We start from the raw sequence: 15,824 nt of genomic DNA on the forward strand, positions 1-15,824 counted from the left end.
CGCAATACTCTTGCCCTTCTGCTGGCCGTAGGGCTGCGCATAGGAAAGGCTGCAGTCAAGTGTGTGGCTTGTCTCTCGCCACCGCTCCCTGGAGTATTTCTGCTGTTTTGGCTCTGTGGGTTCTGTTGAGATCTGGTTGCTCTGCCCTGCGCTGGTTCTGGTTCTGGCTGGCTGCTTTATTCACGGCCTCTTCACCCACGTCGATCGTCTGGTGTTGTAACCTTGGGCAGGCAAAGTCTGACACCACTATTTTTAACCATTGATATATTAATTTGGTTAATTTGGTTTTGTTTCATTTCTATAAATTGTAGGGTTTATTCTGGTTTGTATTTCTGTTATTTTGTAGTTAATTTGTGGATTACTTGTTTTTCTTTCTTTGAGTGGTTATTTTATTTGCTATCATTGGTCCTGAGTGTGTGCATGTGTGTTGATGAATGTGTTTTAATAAGTGACCATTGTTGTTTCCTTTTCACTATCAGTTTAAATTTTATGCATTCATGGCATGGTTTTAACTTTTCTCTTTGTGTTGGACAGGTGCTGTGGGCCCCAGGCAACAGCCCAACTCCCGGGTGGTGGTGTTCTTCACAATTCCCATTTTGAGTTGGTGTGCAGTGTCACGGGGGGTTAGTTTGTGGTCCCCTCCCCTTTTGCTTCCCTGCCGCTATGGTAAACCCCAGCCCTGTATTTCCTCCCTTTTGATCCCTACGTCTGAGTGCCATTTTATCCAGGTATCCTGAGAGCCAGCGTATTGTTTGTTTTTGTATTGTTGAAGTGTGAATTTCATTTGTGTTGAATAAAATGTATTTTAATATGGAAAGCTCTCTGCCCCCATGGATGATTGAACATGTGTGTTCCTTAATTTTTTCCCTCTCTAATTTCCTGGTGGTGAAATTCCCCCAGATGGCATTGTTGCAACCAACCACAACCCAGTCTGCTACATTCTGGCATTGTTGGTAGGATTTCCACATTTAAAGGGCAGAGACTAGTTCTTTTTTTATTCTTCCCCTTTTTGTTGTGTGTTAATATTCTGTGGTTGTGTTTTCTTTGTGTAGAGGTAGAGCAAAACAGCAGTATTTATTCAAGGGATCCACCCAACTTTCTGGATCATTTTGTGAGGCTTTGGTGTCGCTTCCCCTCAGTCAGTATGGAGGAGGAGGTGCAGCAGCTCAGGGACCTAGTGTTGCAGCTTAAGGTGGACAACGAAAGGCTTCTTCGGGAGCGGGCCGCTTCCCCAGTGGGCTTTGGTGAGGCCGTTCCCACTTCCTCTGCCCCGGCTAGTCATGCCCCGTCTGCAGGTGTCACAACTGCTGTCACAGAGCGTCTGCTTGTTGTACCTAGGGACCGTAAATGTCCCATGTTTAATGGTACGACAGGTATAGGAATAGCTGAGTGGATAGTGGAAGTGCAAGTGTGTGTGCATGCCCGCCATCTATCTGTGGCTGATCGGGCTCTGTTTATCTTTGATCACCTGGCAGGACAGGTGAAGGAGAAAATTAGGTTTCGCCCTACCAGAGAGCGAGGAGACCCAGCTCAGGTTGTCACCATTTTAAAGGGGCTATATGGCTGTGCGCAGTCATATGTCACATTACAGCAGGCCTTCTTTTCTAGACCGCTCCCAAGGTCAGACTTCTCACAATGGGCCTGTAATCTGCAGACGGTGTCAGCAGCCAGGCCATTTTGCTCGAGAGTGTGATGGTGCAAGTGCACGTCCTCATGGCCATGCTACTCCAGTCGCTGGCTTGAATTCAAACACCACAGAGCGTTACCTCTCTTCTCGCCAGCCAGAAAACTGAAAACCTTTGAGCTTCTGAGCCACAGCACAGATGGGGAACCCACAGGCTAACAGGAAGGTGCAGCAGCTGGATTAACCGCTCCTTGACCAAACATTGATGTTTCTATAGGCAGAATCACTGTTTCATGCTTGGCGGACACTGGTTCCATGATGACCACGGTTACTAAAAGTTTCTTTCGGGCACAGTTTGCACCGTGGGGCCATGATCGCCTTCGTTCTTGCCAGTGATTACAGCTGCTAGCGACTAATGGCTTAAAGATTCCCTATGTCAGCTACTTGGAGCTTGATGTTGCACTTTGTGGCAAGGTGATGCCCCGGTGTGGGGTCCTCATTCCTAAAGACCCCTTCGATGCTGTGTCTTCAGCCCCCCTATTCTAGGGATGAATGTGATTCAGGAACAGACCGATGTCAGGTCTCTACTGCAAAAGAACAGCTCTGTCTTTTCAGCCCACGATGGTGATTTGGGCTGTACCAACGTTCTTTCTCATAACATCCCTCTGCTTGACAGTGTCCCAGTCCGCCAGAGGTACCGGTGCATCCCTCCATCGGAATACGAGGCAGTGAAGGCCCACATTACCCAGCTTCTTGAGTCGCAGATCATTAGAGAGGGCAGCAGTCCTTACGCGTCCCCCATTGCCTTAATTCGCAAGATGGATGGGAGCCTAAGGTTGTGTGTGGACTATCGCCTCCTTAACAGCAAGACCAGGACGGATGCTTTCCCCTTACCTCGTATTGAGGAGAGTTTGGATGCACTGTCTGGGGCTCGCTGGTTTTCGACTATAGATCTGGCCAGTGGATACAACCAGGTTCCTGTTATTGAACAGGACAAGCCCAAAACCACCTTCTGCACGCCTTTTGGCCTCTTTGAATGCCTTTTGGTTTGTGTAATGCCCCTAACACCTTCCAGCGGCTGATGCAGAGGATGTTTGGTAATCAGCAGGGCCATTCTTTGCTACTATATTTGGATGAAATCATTGTCTTCTCATCCTCTGTCCAGCAACATCTCCAGCAACTAGAAGTGGTGCTTAGCCAGCTCCAAAAGGAGAGCTTAAAGGTGAAGCTTGACAAGTGCGCATTCTTCCAGCATGAGGTTAGCTACTTGGGCCATGTCATCTCCAGCCAGGGAGTCTGCACAGACCCCAAGAAAATTGAGGCTGTGGTAAATTGGCAGCATCCCTGCTGCGCTCCTTTCTCGGTTTGAGGCCTTAAAGTCAAGGTTGGTTACAGCCCCTGTACTGACATATGCTGATTTTTCACGCCCTTTCATCTTAGAGATTGATGCCAGTCATAGTGGCCTTGAGGCTGTCTTATCAAAGGAGACGGATAATGGTGTCAGGCCCGTGGCTTCTACCAGCAGAGGCTTTCAGCCCACGGAGCGCAACATGTTAAACTACAGCTCAATGAAGCTGGAATTACTTCGTCTCAAGTTCCGGGAGTACTTGCTGGGGCATAAGTGTGTTGTGTACACTGACAACAACCCATTGAGCTGTCTCCAGTCTGCCAAGCCGGGGGCCACTGAACACCGATGGGCTGCTCAACTGGCCGCTTTTGATTTGGACCTGAAGTATTGTTCAGGCTGCAGCAATAAAAATGCAGATGCCCTTTCACGGCAGTATGTATCTTCTCACTGTGTACAATGAACACAGTGAGCAGGAGTCAGTATGATACTTTGTCGCCATCTTCTGGCAATTTACAACTTTACATAAGGTCAAGAGACACACTGATGACTGTTTTGATAATGAAGTGAATCAAAGGGAAGACTTACATCAACTGGGCAGAAACAATGGTCCTGACAGAGTCTAGTCACTCCTGAGGGTTTGGGGAAAGGTGATTTGTCCCATGATGACCTTAACATGAAGGGGTCAACTGTATTTTTCATGAACTACAATACTGTTGGATAGAAGGCATCAATATGCTCATTGATAATGAGGTATTTGGTGTCGTGACTGGGCTGCAGCTCTTACAGGCATGCAACATCGGATGGGGTTTCTATTATTGGTCTGTATTTATATAAACACAAACCATTTATATAGTGTTTTCCTAGTCCTGATGACTACTCAAATCACTTTACAATACAGTTTTTTTGCCATTCACACACATTCATACAGTGCATCTATGCATTCTTTTTTCTATGAGGGGCAATTTGGGTAGCAGTTTGGTAGTATCTTGCCCAAGGACACTTCAGCAGGCAGATGGGGACGACTGGGATCGAACCGACCTTCTAGTTAGAGGAAGACCACTCTATCCCCTCAGCCACAGCCACCCTACTAAGAACGAGGAGATTGTCCTCTGCATCTTCACCAGAAGATATTAATGGAATTAGTGTTATTTGATTACTAGAACCAGTGAGAGTGGTGAGAACAGCTACAGATTCACATAGCTCTCCTTTACCAATATCAGCAGGATGCCATATCACAAGTCACAACTCCATGGCTGAAACACAAACTATGCCCATATTTTGTGAAATGCATTGATTGTGTGTAATTTTATTTTGTTTTCACATGTTTGGAAATGGGCTTGATGTTCTAATGACCACTTCAGCCTGGAACTCACCCTTGGTGAGCTTAACAGTAAGTGGCCCACAGCTGTGTATAGGCAAATCTTCACTCTCTGCCTTGTTTATTTTGTTGTATCTTATACAATGTCTCTAATCCTTGGGTCTTCTCCTCCCCTCCTTGGTCCATACTGTGCGGCTCTCCGGAGCCCATCCTGGCTCGGGTCCTGATGAGGGATGGACCTAGTGGAGGTCGCCGGTCTGTCGCAGGGCTGACATGGAGGGTCATGCAACCACCAGCACTCTCACCTGAGGACCTCTCACCTATGGAGCCATGGGTCCACCTTCAACATGTTTAGCGCAGAGAACAACCTGCTCAGGCCAAAATCTTCTGCCACTGGGACATGACTGAATTGATTGGCTATTACAGAGTCCACATACTTAAGATCATGCTTGTCTTTATAGAAAGTTGGACAGTCAATAGTGTACATGACAAATAGAAGTAATCTCACTGTAAAAAATCATCAAAGTTAAAGACCAGACTAAAGTTTAACAGCAATCTCTGTGCAAAGATTAATTTAGTTGACACCTATAAAAAAAACATCTGTTTCCAAGGTCAAGCATGAAGTTTCACACTCTACAAATTATTTATTATTTATTAAATGCTGCAAATTAGATGTTAAAACAACAGTGTGAACATATCAAGTAGAGGTTGCGCTAGACTTTTTCGTTGTCTGTCATTTTGACTGACAGGGTCATAAAAATCCCGTCATAATCTATTTTTACCGGTCACTTTAATCTTTTAAATGATAATAATGACAGATTCAATAGCATTTAATTTTTTATTTTTTTTTCACTTTAATTTTTATTGAGAATTTTTGCTTTACAAAGGTGCAACAACTCAATCAAAATAGAACTAAAACAAGTAAAAAAACACATAAAAAAACACACATGGGAGTCACTTTCAAAGCAATCTGTCCATATTCCATTTTTTTTCCTCAATCAAGTTTTTTGTTTTGTCGTTGTTCAGTCATAAATATTGTCCATCTCATCCATTTCTCTTCGAACTGAGCTTCCTGTAGCCTTAAGCGGTGTATCATTTTTTCCATTGTGTAGATATCCTCTACCAGGTGAGTCCATTGTTCTTGTGTAGGGATGTCTTCCCTTCCCCATTTCTTCGTGATAGCTTTCTTAGCTGCTGTTAGTAATATTTTTACCAGGTATCTGTCCTTCGTTCTTATATTTTCTTCACATAGGTTACACAAATACATTACTGTACAAGACATTGGAATCTTATATCCAAGTATTTTCAACAATGCATCGTGTAACATTTTCCAAAACCACCTGATTTTATCACATTTCCAGAAAATGTGCGAGTGATCCACGATCATCATTCCACAGTCTCTCCAACAAGGCATATTTTTATTCAACTGTTTACTCTTGACTTTGGGTGAAATAAAAAAACGAATCAGATTTTTCCAGGAGAACTCCCTCCAGATCCGTGAATTAGTGGATGTGTGGTGTATTTTCCACATGTTTAGCCACTCTTCATCCCATTTTTCTTTTATGTATTTAGTTGAGTGTTTATTTGATATTAATTTTTTATATAACCCGGAAACAATTCTAACTTTGTTTTCTTTGTATGTATTGATTATGAGTTGGATCACACCATTCACTTCTCCGGAGGGGTCCATCTTGATCTCTTTCAGAAAGTAATCTCTAAGTTGTAGGTACCTATAGAATTCCTGTTTATCCAGATCAAATTTTTCTTTTATATTTTGGAAACTCTCCAGCTGCCCATTCTTCATTAGTACACACCACGCTGTGATTTCCCTTGGCAGTCCACCACTTAAACCCATTATCGTATCCAGCTGGTTTGAATTTGCTATCATATGCTACCCATTTTAATGAATTAGCGTCTTTTTGAATCTTATATTTTTTTATTATGCTGAACCATAATTTTAGTGTAAACATCGTTATTGGGTTTATTTGGTTTTTAATCACCTTGTATGTGTCTTCATCTCCTATAATACTCTGTACTGGGTATCCACCAAGCTGTATTTCCAACTCTTTCCACTTTGCAGTGTAATCTGGTTTGCACCATCCAACAACATACCTCAGCTGGGCTGCATGAAAGTATGTTTTCAAATTGGGAAGTCCCATCCCACCTTCTTCTTTTGGCAGCTGGAGAGTCTCCAATCTTATTCTAGGTCTCTTTCCACCCCAAACAAACCTTGAAATTATTCTATTCCAGCTCATAAACTGAGACTGTGGGACCTCTACTGGTAGGGATTGGAACAGGTACAAAAGCCTTGGTAAAACATTCATCCTGATTATCTGAATCCGTGAGCTGAGATCTAGTGTTAGTGTAGACCATCTTTCAATATCTTTTTGTATTTCCTAATTTATCTTACCATAGTTTGATTCATATAATTTAGATAATCCTTTTGTGATTGTGACCCCCAGATATTCAATTCCCTTAAGTTTCCAATTAAGTTTAAATAATTCTTGGATCTCTTTTGGTGGACTATAGTTAAGCGCTAATATTTGTGTCTTTGCGACATTTATTTTATATCCTGATAAGTGTCCAAATGTTACCAAAAGTTTCATCAATGCAGTTTCATCATGCTAATCATGCTAATCCCAACCTACAGACAGCGCCTAAAACAGGAAAAACCGTTTTTTCGGGCAGTTCAACGCTGGAGTGCTGAATCCATTAGCACTCTCCAGGACTGCTTTGAAACAACAGACTGGCAGATGTTCTGTGTTGCAGCGGATGGGGTCATCAACGAATACACAGACACTGTTTCTTCATATATCTCCAAATGCATTGATGATGTCGTCCCTAGGGTCAGTGTCAGGACTTTCCCTAACCAAAAGCCCTGGGTAAATGGTAATGTCCGTGCTAAGCTCAGAGCACGGTCCTCTGCCTTTAACTCCGGTGACCCAGAGGCCTTGAGGAAGTCCAGATGGGACCTGCGGAGGGCTATCAGAGATGGAAAAAGAGAATACAGGGACAAGCTGGAATCCAACTACCTCAGCTCTGACCCCCGACGCTTGTGGGGTGGCCTGCGACACATCACAGGCTATAAAGGGAGAAATAGCAGTGATGATCAGCCCGCCGCCTCTCTACCTGATGACCTCAACACCTTCTACGCACGGTTTGAGACAACCGACATACTTCCATCCGCGAGACTGGCCGAGGACCGAGATGATGACTGCACTCTGTCCCTGACCGTGGCTGACGTGAGGCGAGAGCTTCAAAGAGTGAAGCCTCGTAAATCAACTGGGCCCGATGGAGTTCCAGGCCGTGTCCTCAGGGGGTGCGCCGACCAGCTAGCAGAGGTCTTCACCTCCATATTCAACCTCTCCCTTCAACTGTCAACAGTCCCCACCTGCTTCAAGCAGGCCACCATCATCCCCATACCCAAGAAACCATCCATCACCTGTTTAAATGACTATCGCCCTGTAGCACTGACCTCCACCATCATGAAGTGCTTCGAGCGGCTGGTCAAAACCCACATCTGCTCGACCCTTCCGAACACCCTTGACCCCCTGCAGTTTGCATACCGTACAAACAGGTCCACGGATGATGCTATCGCCCTCACAACACACACCACCCTCTCCCACCTGGAAAAGGCGAACACTTATGTGAGGATGCTGTTTGTGGATTACAGCTCAGCGTTCAACACGATTGTGCCTGCCAAGCTCGTCCCCAAGCTCAGGAGCCTGGGTCTTAAAACCCCCTTGTGTAACTGGATCTTGGACTTCCTGACGAGCAGACCCCAGGTGGTGAGAATGGGCAACCACACCTCCTCTTCGCTGACCCTGAGTACCGGGGCCCCTCAGGGCTGCATACTCAGTCCCCTCCTGTACTCCCTGTACACGCAGGACTGTGTAGCAACACACAGTTCTAACATCATCCTGAAATTTGCGGACGACACTACCATCCTGGGTCTCATCTCTAACAACGATGAGAGCGCTTATAGAGATGAGGTAAGGGGCTTGGTAACATGGTGCCAAGTCAACAACCTGTCTCTCAACGTCTGCAAGACCAAGGAGATGATCGTGGACTTCAGGAAGCTGCAGAGGGGGGGTCACGATCCCATACACATCGAGGGAGCTGTAGTGGAGAGAGTCTCCGACTTCAAATTCCTCGGTGTGTACATCAAGGATGACCTTACCTGGTCCAGACAAGCGGACTCGGCGGTCAAAACCTCCCAAAAACGCCTGTACTTCCTGAGGAGACTCAAGAAGTTTGGCATGTCTGCCAAAACATTGACAAACTTCTACAGATGCACCATTGAGAGCATCCTCTCAGGCTGCATTACTGCCTGGTATGGTAGCTGCTCCGCTGCTGATCGTAAGGCCCTGCAGAGGGTGGTGAAGACAGCGGAGCGTATCATCGGCTGCCATCTCCCTTCCGTGCAAGGCATCTACAACACAAGATGCCTGAGAAAAGCACGGAACATCATAAAGGACCACAGCCACCCAGGCTATGGAATCCTCACACTGCTGCCGTCTGGAAGACGTTACCGGAGCATCCGAGCACGGACTACCAGACTCACAAACAGCTTTTTCCCCCAGGCCGTAAGGCTTCTGAACCAGCAACACTAACCCACTGAACAGTCGCATCACCATGTACATTCTGCTCCCTCATTCATACAACTACACTTACTACACATATATTATTTAATTTAATATTTAATTTAATATCCCGCACTCCTTCACCCTGTAAACTGCTGCTAGCCCCTCATTTAAATTCAAATTTAAACTGTTGTACTATGTTATATGTTAAAAGTTATATGTTGTTACTATGTTGTATGTTAAATGTTATGTTAAATGTTATATGTCACTAGGTTATATGTTAAATGTTATGTTAAATGTTATTTACTAGGTTAATGTTAAATGTTATGTTAAATGTGTTATGTTAAATGTTATATGTTACTTTGTTATATGTCATATGTTATTATATATATATTTTTAAATTTTTTATTTGTTATTTTTATTTTTTATTTTTATTTTTATTTTTATTCTTATCTTGTATTTCCCGTCTACTGCGTAGATGTTGCCTGCCATGTCACAAGAATTTCACTGCTCTGATGACGCTAAGTTATTTGGTGCATGTGACAATAAACTTTGATTTGATTTGATTTGATTTGATTTGATTTGATTTGATTTTGATTTGATAATGATTCACTTGGGCGTTCGAGGTAGGTTATGACGTCATCTGCGAAAAGTCCTATTTTTTGTTCTACATCATTTACCACCACTCCTTTGATCTCTTGTTCCTGTCTTATAGCCTGCGCAAGCGGCTCTATAAAAAGGGCAAACAGAGTGGGTGATAGGCAGCATCCTTGCCTCGTTGATCTCTGTAATCTAATCTTGTCTGTCAGGCTCCCATTGACTTTAATTCTTGCAGTTGGTTGTTGATAGAGTGTCTTTATGCACTGTATTGATTTATTACTAAAGCCAAATCTCTCTAACACTTTATATAAAAATTTCCAATTGACACAATCGAAAGCTTTCTCTGCGTCAATACTTACTAATACAGTGCTCTTTTTGTCTTTTCTTGCTTGTTCCACTACGTGTAATGTTCTTCTAATGTTGTCATGTGTCTGGCGTCCTCTTATAAATCCTGTTTGATCTTCCTCTATTATTTCTGGTATAAAGGAGTTCAGTCGTTTAGAAATTATTGTTGTATATATTTTATAGTCAACATTTAATATTGAGATTGGTCTATAGCTTGCACAGTGTTCTTTGTCCTTTCCTTGTTTCGGAATGACTGTAATTATTGCCTCAGCCCATGATGGGGGTATTTTATTGTTTTGGAGAGTCCAATTGAAAGAGGCAAGGAGCAGTGGTGACAGCTCTTCTCTAAACATCCTATACCACTCTGCTGGGTATCCATCACTTCCCGGTGATTTATTGTTTTTCAATGTATTTATTGCATCTTTTACCTCCTCCAGTGTAATCTCTGCTGTTAATTTATCATTTTGTGTACGTCCAATTGAGGGTAGATCTAGCATCTCCAGGAATGCAATCATTTCATTCTCTTCTGCAGATGCAGGTTGTGTATATAGGTCTTGGTAATATCTTTGGAAGATATTTTCGATACCATCCGGAGTAGATACTATCTCACCTGTATGGGGATCTTTAATTTTGTTTATATTACTAATTGCTTGTTGTTTTCTTATACGCTTTGCCAGTATTTTAGTGGCCTTTGAACCTACTTCATGGTAGCCCAGTTTAAAATATTTATTCTTTTTTTCAATTTCGTCCAATAGTATGTCATTAATTTTTGTTTTTGTTTCTTTAATTTGTTGACTTATCTCGGAGTCATTAGTATTTTGGTATTCATGTTCCAATTCCCTTAACTTTTCATTATACATTTTATAGGCCTCCACTTTAGCTCTTTTTGCATGTGCAGTTTCAGCTATCAGTTTTCCTCTGATGACTGCCTTCATGTCATCCCAAAAAATTGTTGGGTCTACAGTGCCATTGTTATTTTCTTCTATGTATCTTTCGATTTCCGTTTTTACCTTCTTCCTTGTTTGATCATTATTCATAATTCCCAGATTAAGTCTCCATACTGTATGACGTCTTCTATTGTTTAAGTTTATTGTTAAATAGAGTGGGTTATGGTCTGACACATCTGCGCCCCCTATCCTGCACTCTCGTACCATATGGTTATCCTCTACATTCATAAAAAAGTAATCTATCCTTGAATGGACTTTATGTGCTGCAGAGTAATGCGTGAAGTCTTTTTCCAGGGGGTGTAGATTCCTCCAAACATCAATCATCCCCATCTCTTCCAAGGATATGTTTATGAATCTTGTCAAATGCATTTTATTCTTTTTGAGACTAGTTGTATCTATTTTGTGGTCTCTAATTACATTTAGGTCTCCCCCACAGACCAAAATACCTCCTGTTTCTGCTATGATGTCATCAAATAGACATTTAAAAAAGGATTTGTCACTTTCCGGAGGTGCATATATGTTTACTAGTGTTACTAGTTCATTCTCTACTCTTCCTTTTACTATAACGTATCTTCCTTCCTTATCCCTGCATTCCTTCTCAAGGTCAAACTTAGTTGTATTTGAAATCAGTATCACTACTCCTCTTCTACATCCTCCTTTAAATGAACTATGGTATAAGTTCCTGTAGCCATATTTTTTAAGTTTATTATGTTCTGATTGTGACAGGTGGGTCTCCTGAAGAAAAATTATTTGTGCTTTTTCTTTTTTAAGTTTTGTCATGACCTTTTGTCTTTTAATTGGACTATTAAGACCATTTACATTCAACGACATTATTTTGATATGATTAGTCATAATTTTGTTTTGCTATTATTTGTAAGTATACTCCCAAACATTTCTGAACAAAACACTCATGAACAGTAAATACAACAACATGAACCCAAACAATTGTGACTTCAAACAGTGGGGTAAACTGTGCCCCGAGTCCCCGTTGGTGGGTGAAGGGGAAATCCTCATCTCTCATGGGGGCCCCTTCCTAGACTTGAGTAGTTCCTAATTGAACTCTATAAGGTCTAGATGTGTCCAACTATAGAAAAGAAAACTAAACATCTCCCGGTCGGATATGAATATTATCAGTGTTGAAGTCTATGTTTTACTGCTACCTTTCTCCAGTGCATGTTCATGTTTTCCTGTGGTATTCCTGTAGCTTCTCTCTGGCACGGTGCGCTGCTTCACGTGTCGTATCCTTTCCTCTGACGCGTTGCCATTCCGGTGTTACTTGTGTCTTCTCCCTCACCGCCGGTGTGCTGTCATCGCCCGGTGGGTCCGTGATGAATCCCCTCTCTCTCATAGCCCGCGCGGCTTCCACGGCGCTGTCGTATGTTTTCACTCCGTTGCTCCAGTGTATCCGTATTCTAGTCAGCGGCGTCTGGAAACGTATTTGTTTTTCTTTGAGCACCTTTTTAATGCCCACATATGACCTCCGTTTCTGGACGACTTCAGCAGGATAATCGTGATCAAAAAAGATCTGCTTATTTCCTACTTGTATTTTTTTCTTCCATGCCGTCTTCAGGATCATTTCTTTTGTCTCAAACTTGAGAAAGTTGACTATAATGGACCTGGGTGGTGCATACGGGCTTGGTTTCTGTGCGAGAGCGCGGTGTGCTCTCTGGATGTGGAGCTCCGTTCCTTCAGGTAGCTGTAGCTCTGTTTTTAGCAGCTGGTCTACGTACTTGCTAGTGGAGTTCTCCTCCGTCTCCTCAGGCACGCCGAAAATACGGATATTGTTCCTTCTTGATCTCCCCTCGAGGTCGGTTATCTTTTCTTGCATCTGGCGTGTCTGCTCCTGCATTTCCATCATCACTTCTCCCGCGTCTATTTTCCACTCTTCCAGCTCTGCTATGCGCTCCTGGGCCTCGGCCATAGTCGCCTTCTGTGTCTGTAGCTCGTTTGTATTATCTGTTAGCTTGCGCTCGATTTCTTGTTGAAGAGTGGTGATTTCTTCTTTCATTTCTTTTTTCAACTCGTCTTTTAGCGTGTTCAGTTCGTGTCGTATTTCTTGTTTAAGGTCTTTTATATCTTTGCTAATTGTAGCCAGCCCGACTCGCAGTGTCTCATTGTGGTCTTGACCGTCCATTTTCTCTGCTGCGTCGTCCTCGTGTTCGCTATCTTCGCTTTCAGAGGTCGTCTCGGATAGCTTCTCAGTTTCGGGTAGTTTCTCAACTTTTTCTTGCTTCTGGTTAGTTTTCCCTGTCCTTCGGTTACCTTTCCCACCCATAATATAACTTTTAGTCGTCGAGTTAAACCTTATGGTGGGTTTTTTATGTCCGACTTGGGAGAGTAGTTAACTACACGTCTGCTCACTCGGCCATCTTCCCGGAAGTCCACCTCAATAGCATTTAATTTTAATTCATTTTTAATTAATATTCAGACCAAACAAGCTGAACTAATAATCCACACCGTGGATACACACATCAAGCAGGAGAATATGTAACTTTTTCTCCGCAGTATCAAAAGCAACTGACTGTGTGGCCCCAGTAGCTACATATGAACAATGAATAATGAAATATGAACAGAACCTGTGGCCTAAACGCACAGTCTCACACCTTCCTCCTCGTCCACATGGACTTGAATCCCGTGCCCGCTTGCGAGTAATCAAATGTCTCAAGTGGGGCTGCTGCAAAGGCTATTGTCATGAGGTTTTGGACTTTTTCCTCGGACAGACGACTTCTCATGGCTGTTTTTATGTTGTTTTGGAGACTGAATCCGCACTCTGCTGCCACACTGGAAACTGGAATTACAAGCGCCACTTCAGCCAAAGTTTTGAAATCAGGGAACATTTCTCCAAGTGAAGTGATCAGAAGTCGGCAAGACTCTCTGAACGAGGGGTTTCCTGATCCTGCAAGCAACCGCTTCAGCGGTAGGAAATCCCGCAGCATGCACTCCTTCTGCACCAGTGGATCAGCTGCACTGGTCTGTGACCCGTAGTGGGGGGTGTAAAGGGACAATAGTGCAATTTCACTTTAGAACTGATTTGTAAATATGTTTGATTTACTTATTTTTGATTCATTTTAGTGTCAGAGCATATCAGCAGAAAAGACTCATTGAATCATTGAACACTAGAGGGCAGCATGAAATCGTAGAAATATTTTTGAGGTGGCATTTGTGTGTGTGTGTGTGTGTGTGTGAATGGAAGGGTATCACCAGATTATCAATTTTCCAAGCTATCTCTGAAAATTCTCAAACATTAAACATATATACATCATATGGTGTCAAATGATTGTAGATGATGACATCATGAAGTACAATTTTACTGAAAATACATTGCAAAACATTTCACAATTAGATTAGATCATACAATGTAGTAACGTGTTAACTGTTACAGTTTATATACATGAATCAATCATTTTTCAGCAGGGTAAGTTGGTAGGTTAGGAACTTGATACATGGCCATGGGAATTTGAGGGCCATCCAGTGCAAGTCCCTATGCAAGGCCCTTAATGCTAACAGCCCACTTCAGATATGGCTGTTGCATATTACAGAGTCATACCAGCTTGGATGTCACCCATGTCAACAAGGTCTACGTCAAGTATTGGGGGACCAGGACAACCTGATTAGAAATGGGCTACTGAGGAGCAGTCGTTGGTGTAGAGGGAGAAAAGCAGTGGGGAGAGCACACATCCTTGGGAGGTACCAGTGCTGATGGTCCGGGTGCTGGAGGTGATATTTCCCAGCCTTACCTGCTGCCTCCTGTCAGTCAGGAAGTAGGTGATCCACTGACAGGTGGAGGCTCGCACAGAGATCTGGGAGAGTTTGGGTTGGAGTATTTTGGGGATGATGGTGTTTAACGGCGAGCTGAAGTCCGCAAACAGAACCCTTACGTTTGTCCGTTGGGAGGTAGGCAAACTGCAGGGGGTCCTTCAGGTGGGTCAACACTAGTGTCTGAAACAAATTCATGAACAGAGACATCAGGGCAACGGGCCTGTAGTCATTTAATCCTGTGATGGAGGATTTCTTGGGGACTGGGATGATGGTGGAGCGTTTGAAGTAGGAGGGGACTTCACACAGCCCTAGTGATCAGTCAAAGATCTGATGAAGATGGGGGCCAGCTGATCAGCACAGACTTTCATGCAGGAGGGGGATGAATAATGTGACAATGTCAAATGTGGTAAACTATGTTTACAAATGTCTAATGTACTATACCACTGCTTAAGTCATTAAATACACTGCACTGATTAACTGATCCTAATAGAAGTGACTGCTATACTATATCATTTTAAATGTCCAGCAGGTGGTGATCTTGCACAACTTAGATGGAAGAATCTTTTTTAGGCCTCTGTTGTGTTGCATGTTTGATGTGTTCTCAACAATGTCAAGTAAAGATGAATTAAAAATGTTATTTCACAGGAATAAATTCAAGCTTTAACAAATCATTTGTCCAGTTGTCCTATTAACTCATAGTTACTGAATATGAAGAACATGCTTTGGTTAAAAAGATCATATCACTCCTTCTCTACATTGGCTCCCTTTAAAATTCAGAATAGAATTCAATATCCTGCTCCTCACAAATAAAGCCCTTCACAATCAAGCCCCTTCACATATCAAAGAGCCACTATCATAAGCTAGAATTTCCTACCAGGTTTTGGACACAATTCAGCAAAAGTATATGTGTACTCAGATGTGCCTGCCCCTTCTGGGGTTCGTGCACACTTTAGCTTTTATGCCTAACCTGCTTCCGTATGTGCGGCAGGCACATGGTAATTTCTGTATGAATTTCTACCATCTGCATGTTGCAGCGAGCCTCTGATGTGGTGGTGAGTACTACAGGAGCTCCGCAAGGGAGTGTACTGTCGCCCTTGCTCTTCACACTGTCCATCTCCGACCTTCTGTACAACTCTGAGTCATGCCACATACAGAAGTTCTCTGATGACTCTGCAGTGGTTGGGTGTATAAGTGATGGGAGGAAGGGTGAGTACAGAGCGCTGGTGGATGGTTTTGTAGACATCTTTCTTATTAAAAAAGCAAAGACTGTCTAAAATGTTTTGTGAGTTTTTCAAATTTT

Source organism: Paralichthys olivaceus, chromosome 7, assembly GCF_024713975.1.
Source record: "Paralichthys olivaceus isolate ysfri-2021 chromosome 7, ASM2471397v2, whole genome shotgun sequence".
NCBI lineage: Eukaryota > Metazoa > Chordata > Actinopteri > Pleuronectiformes > Paralichthyidae > Paralichthys > Paralichthys olivaceus.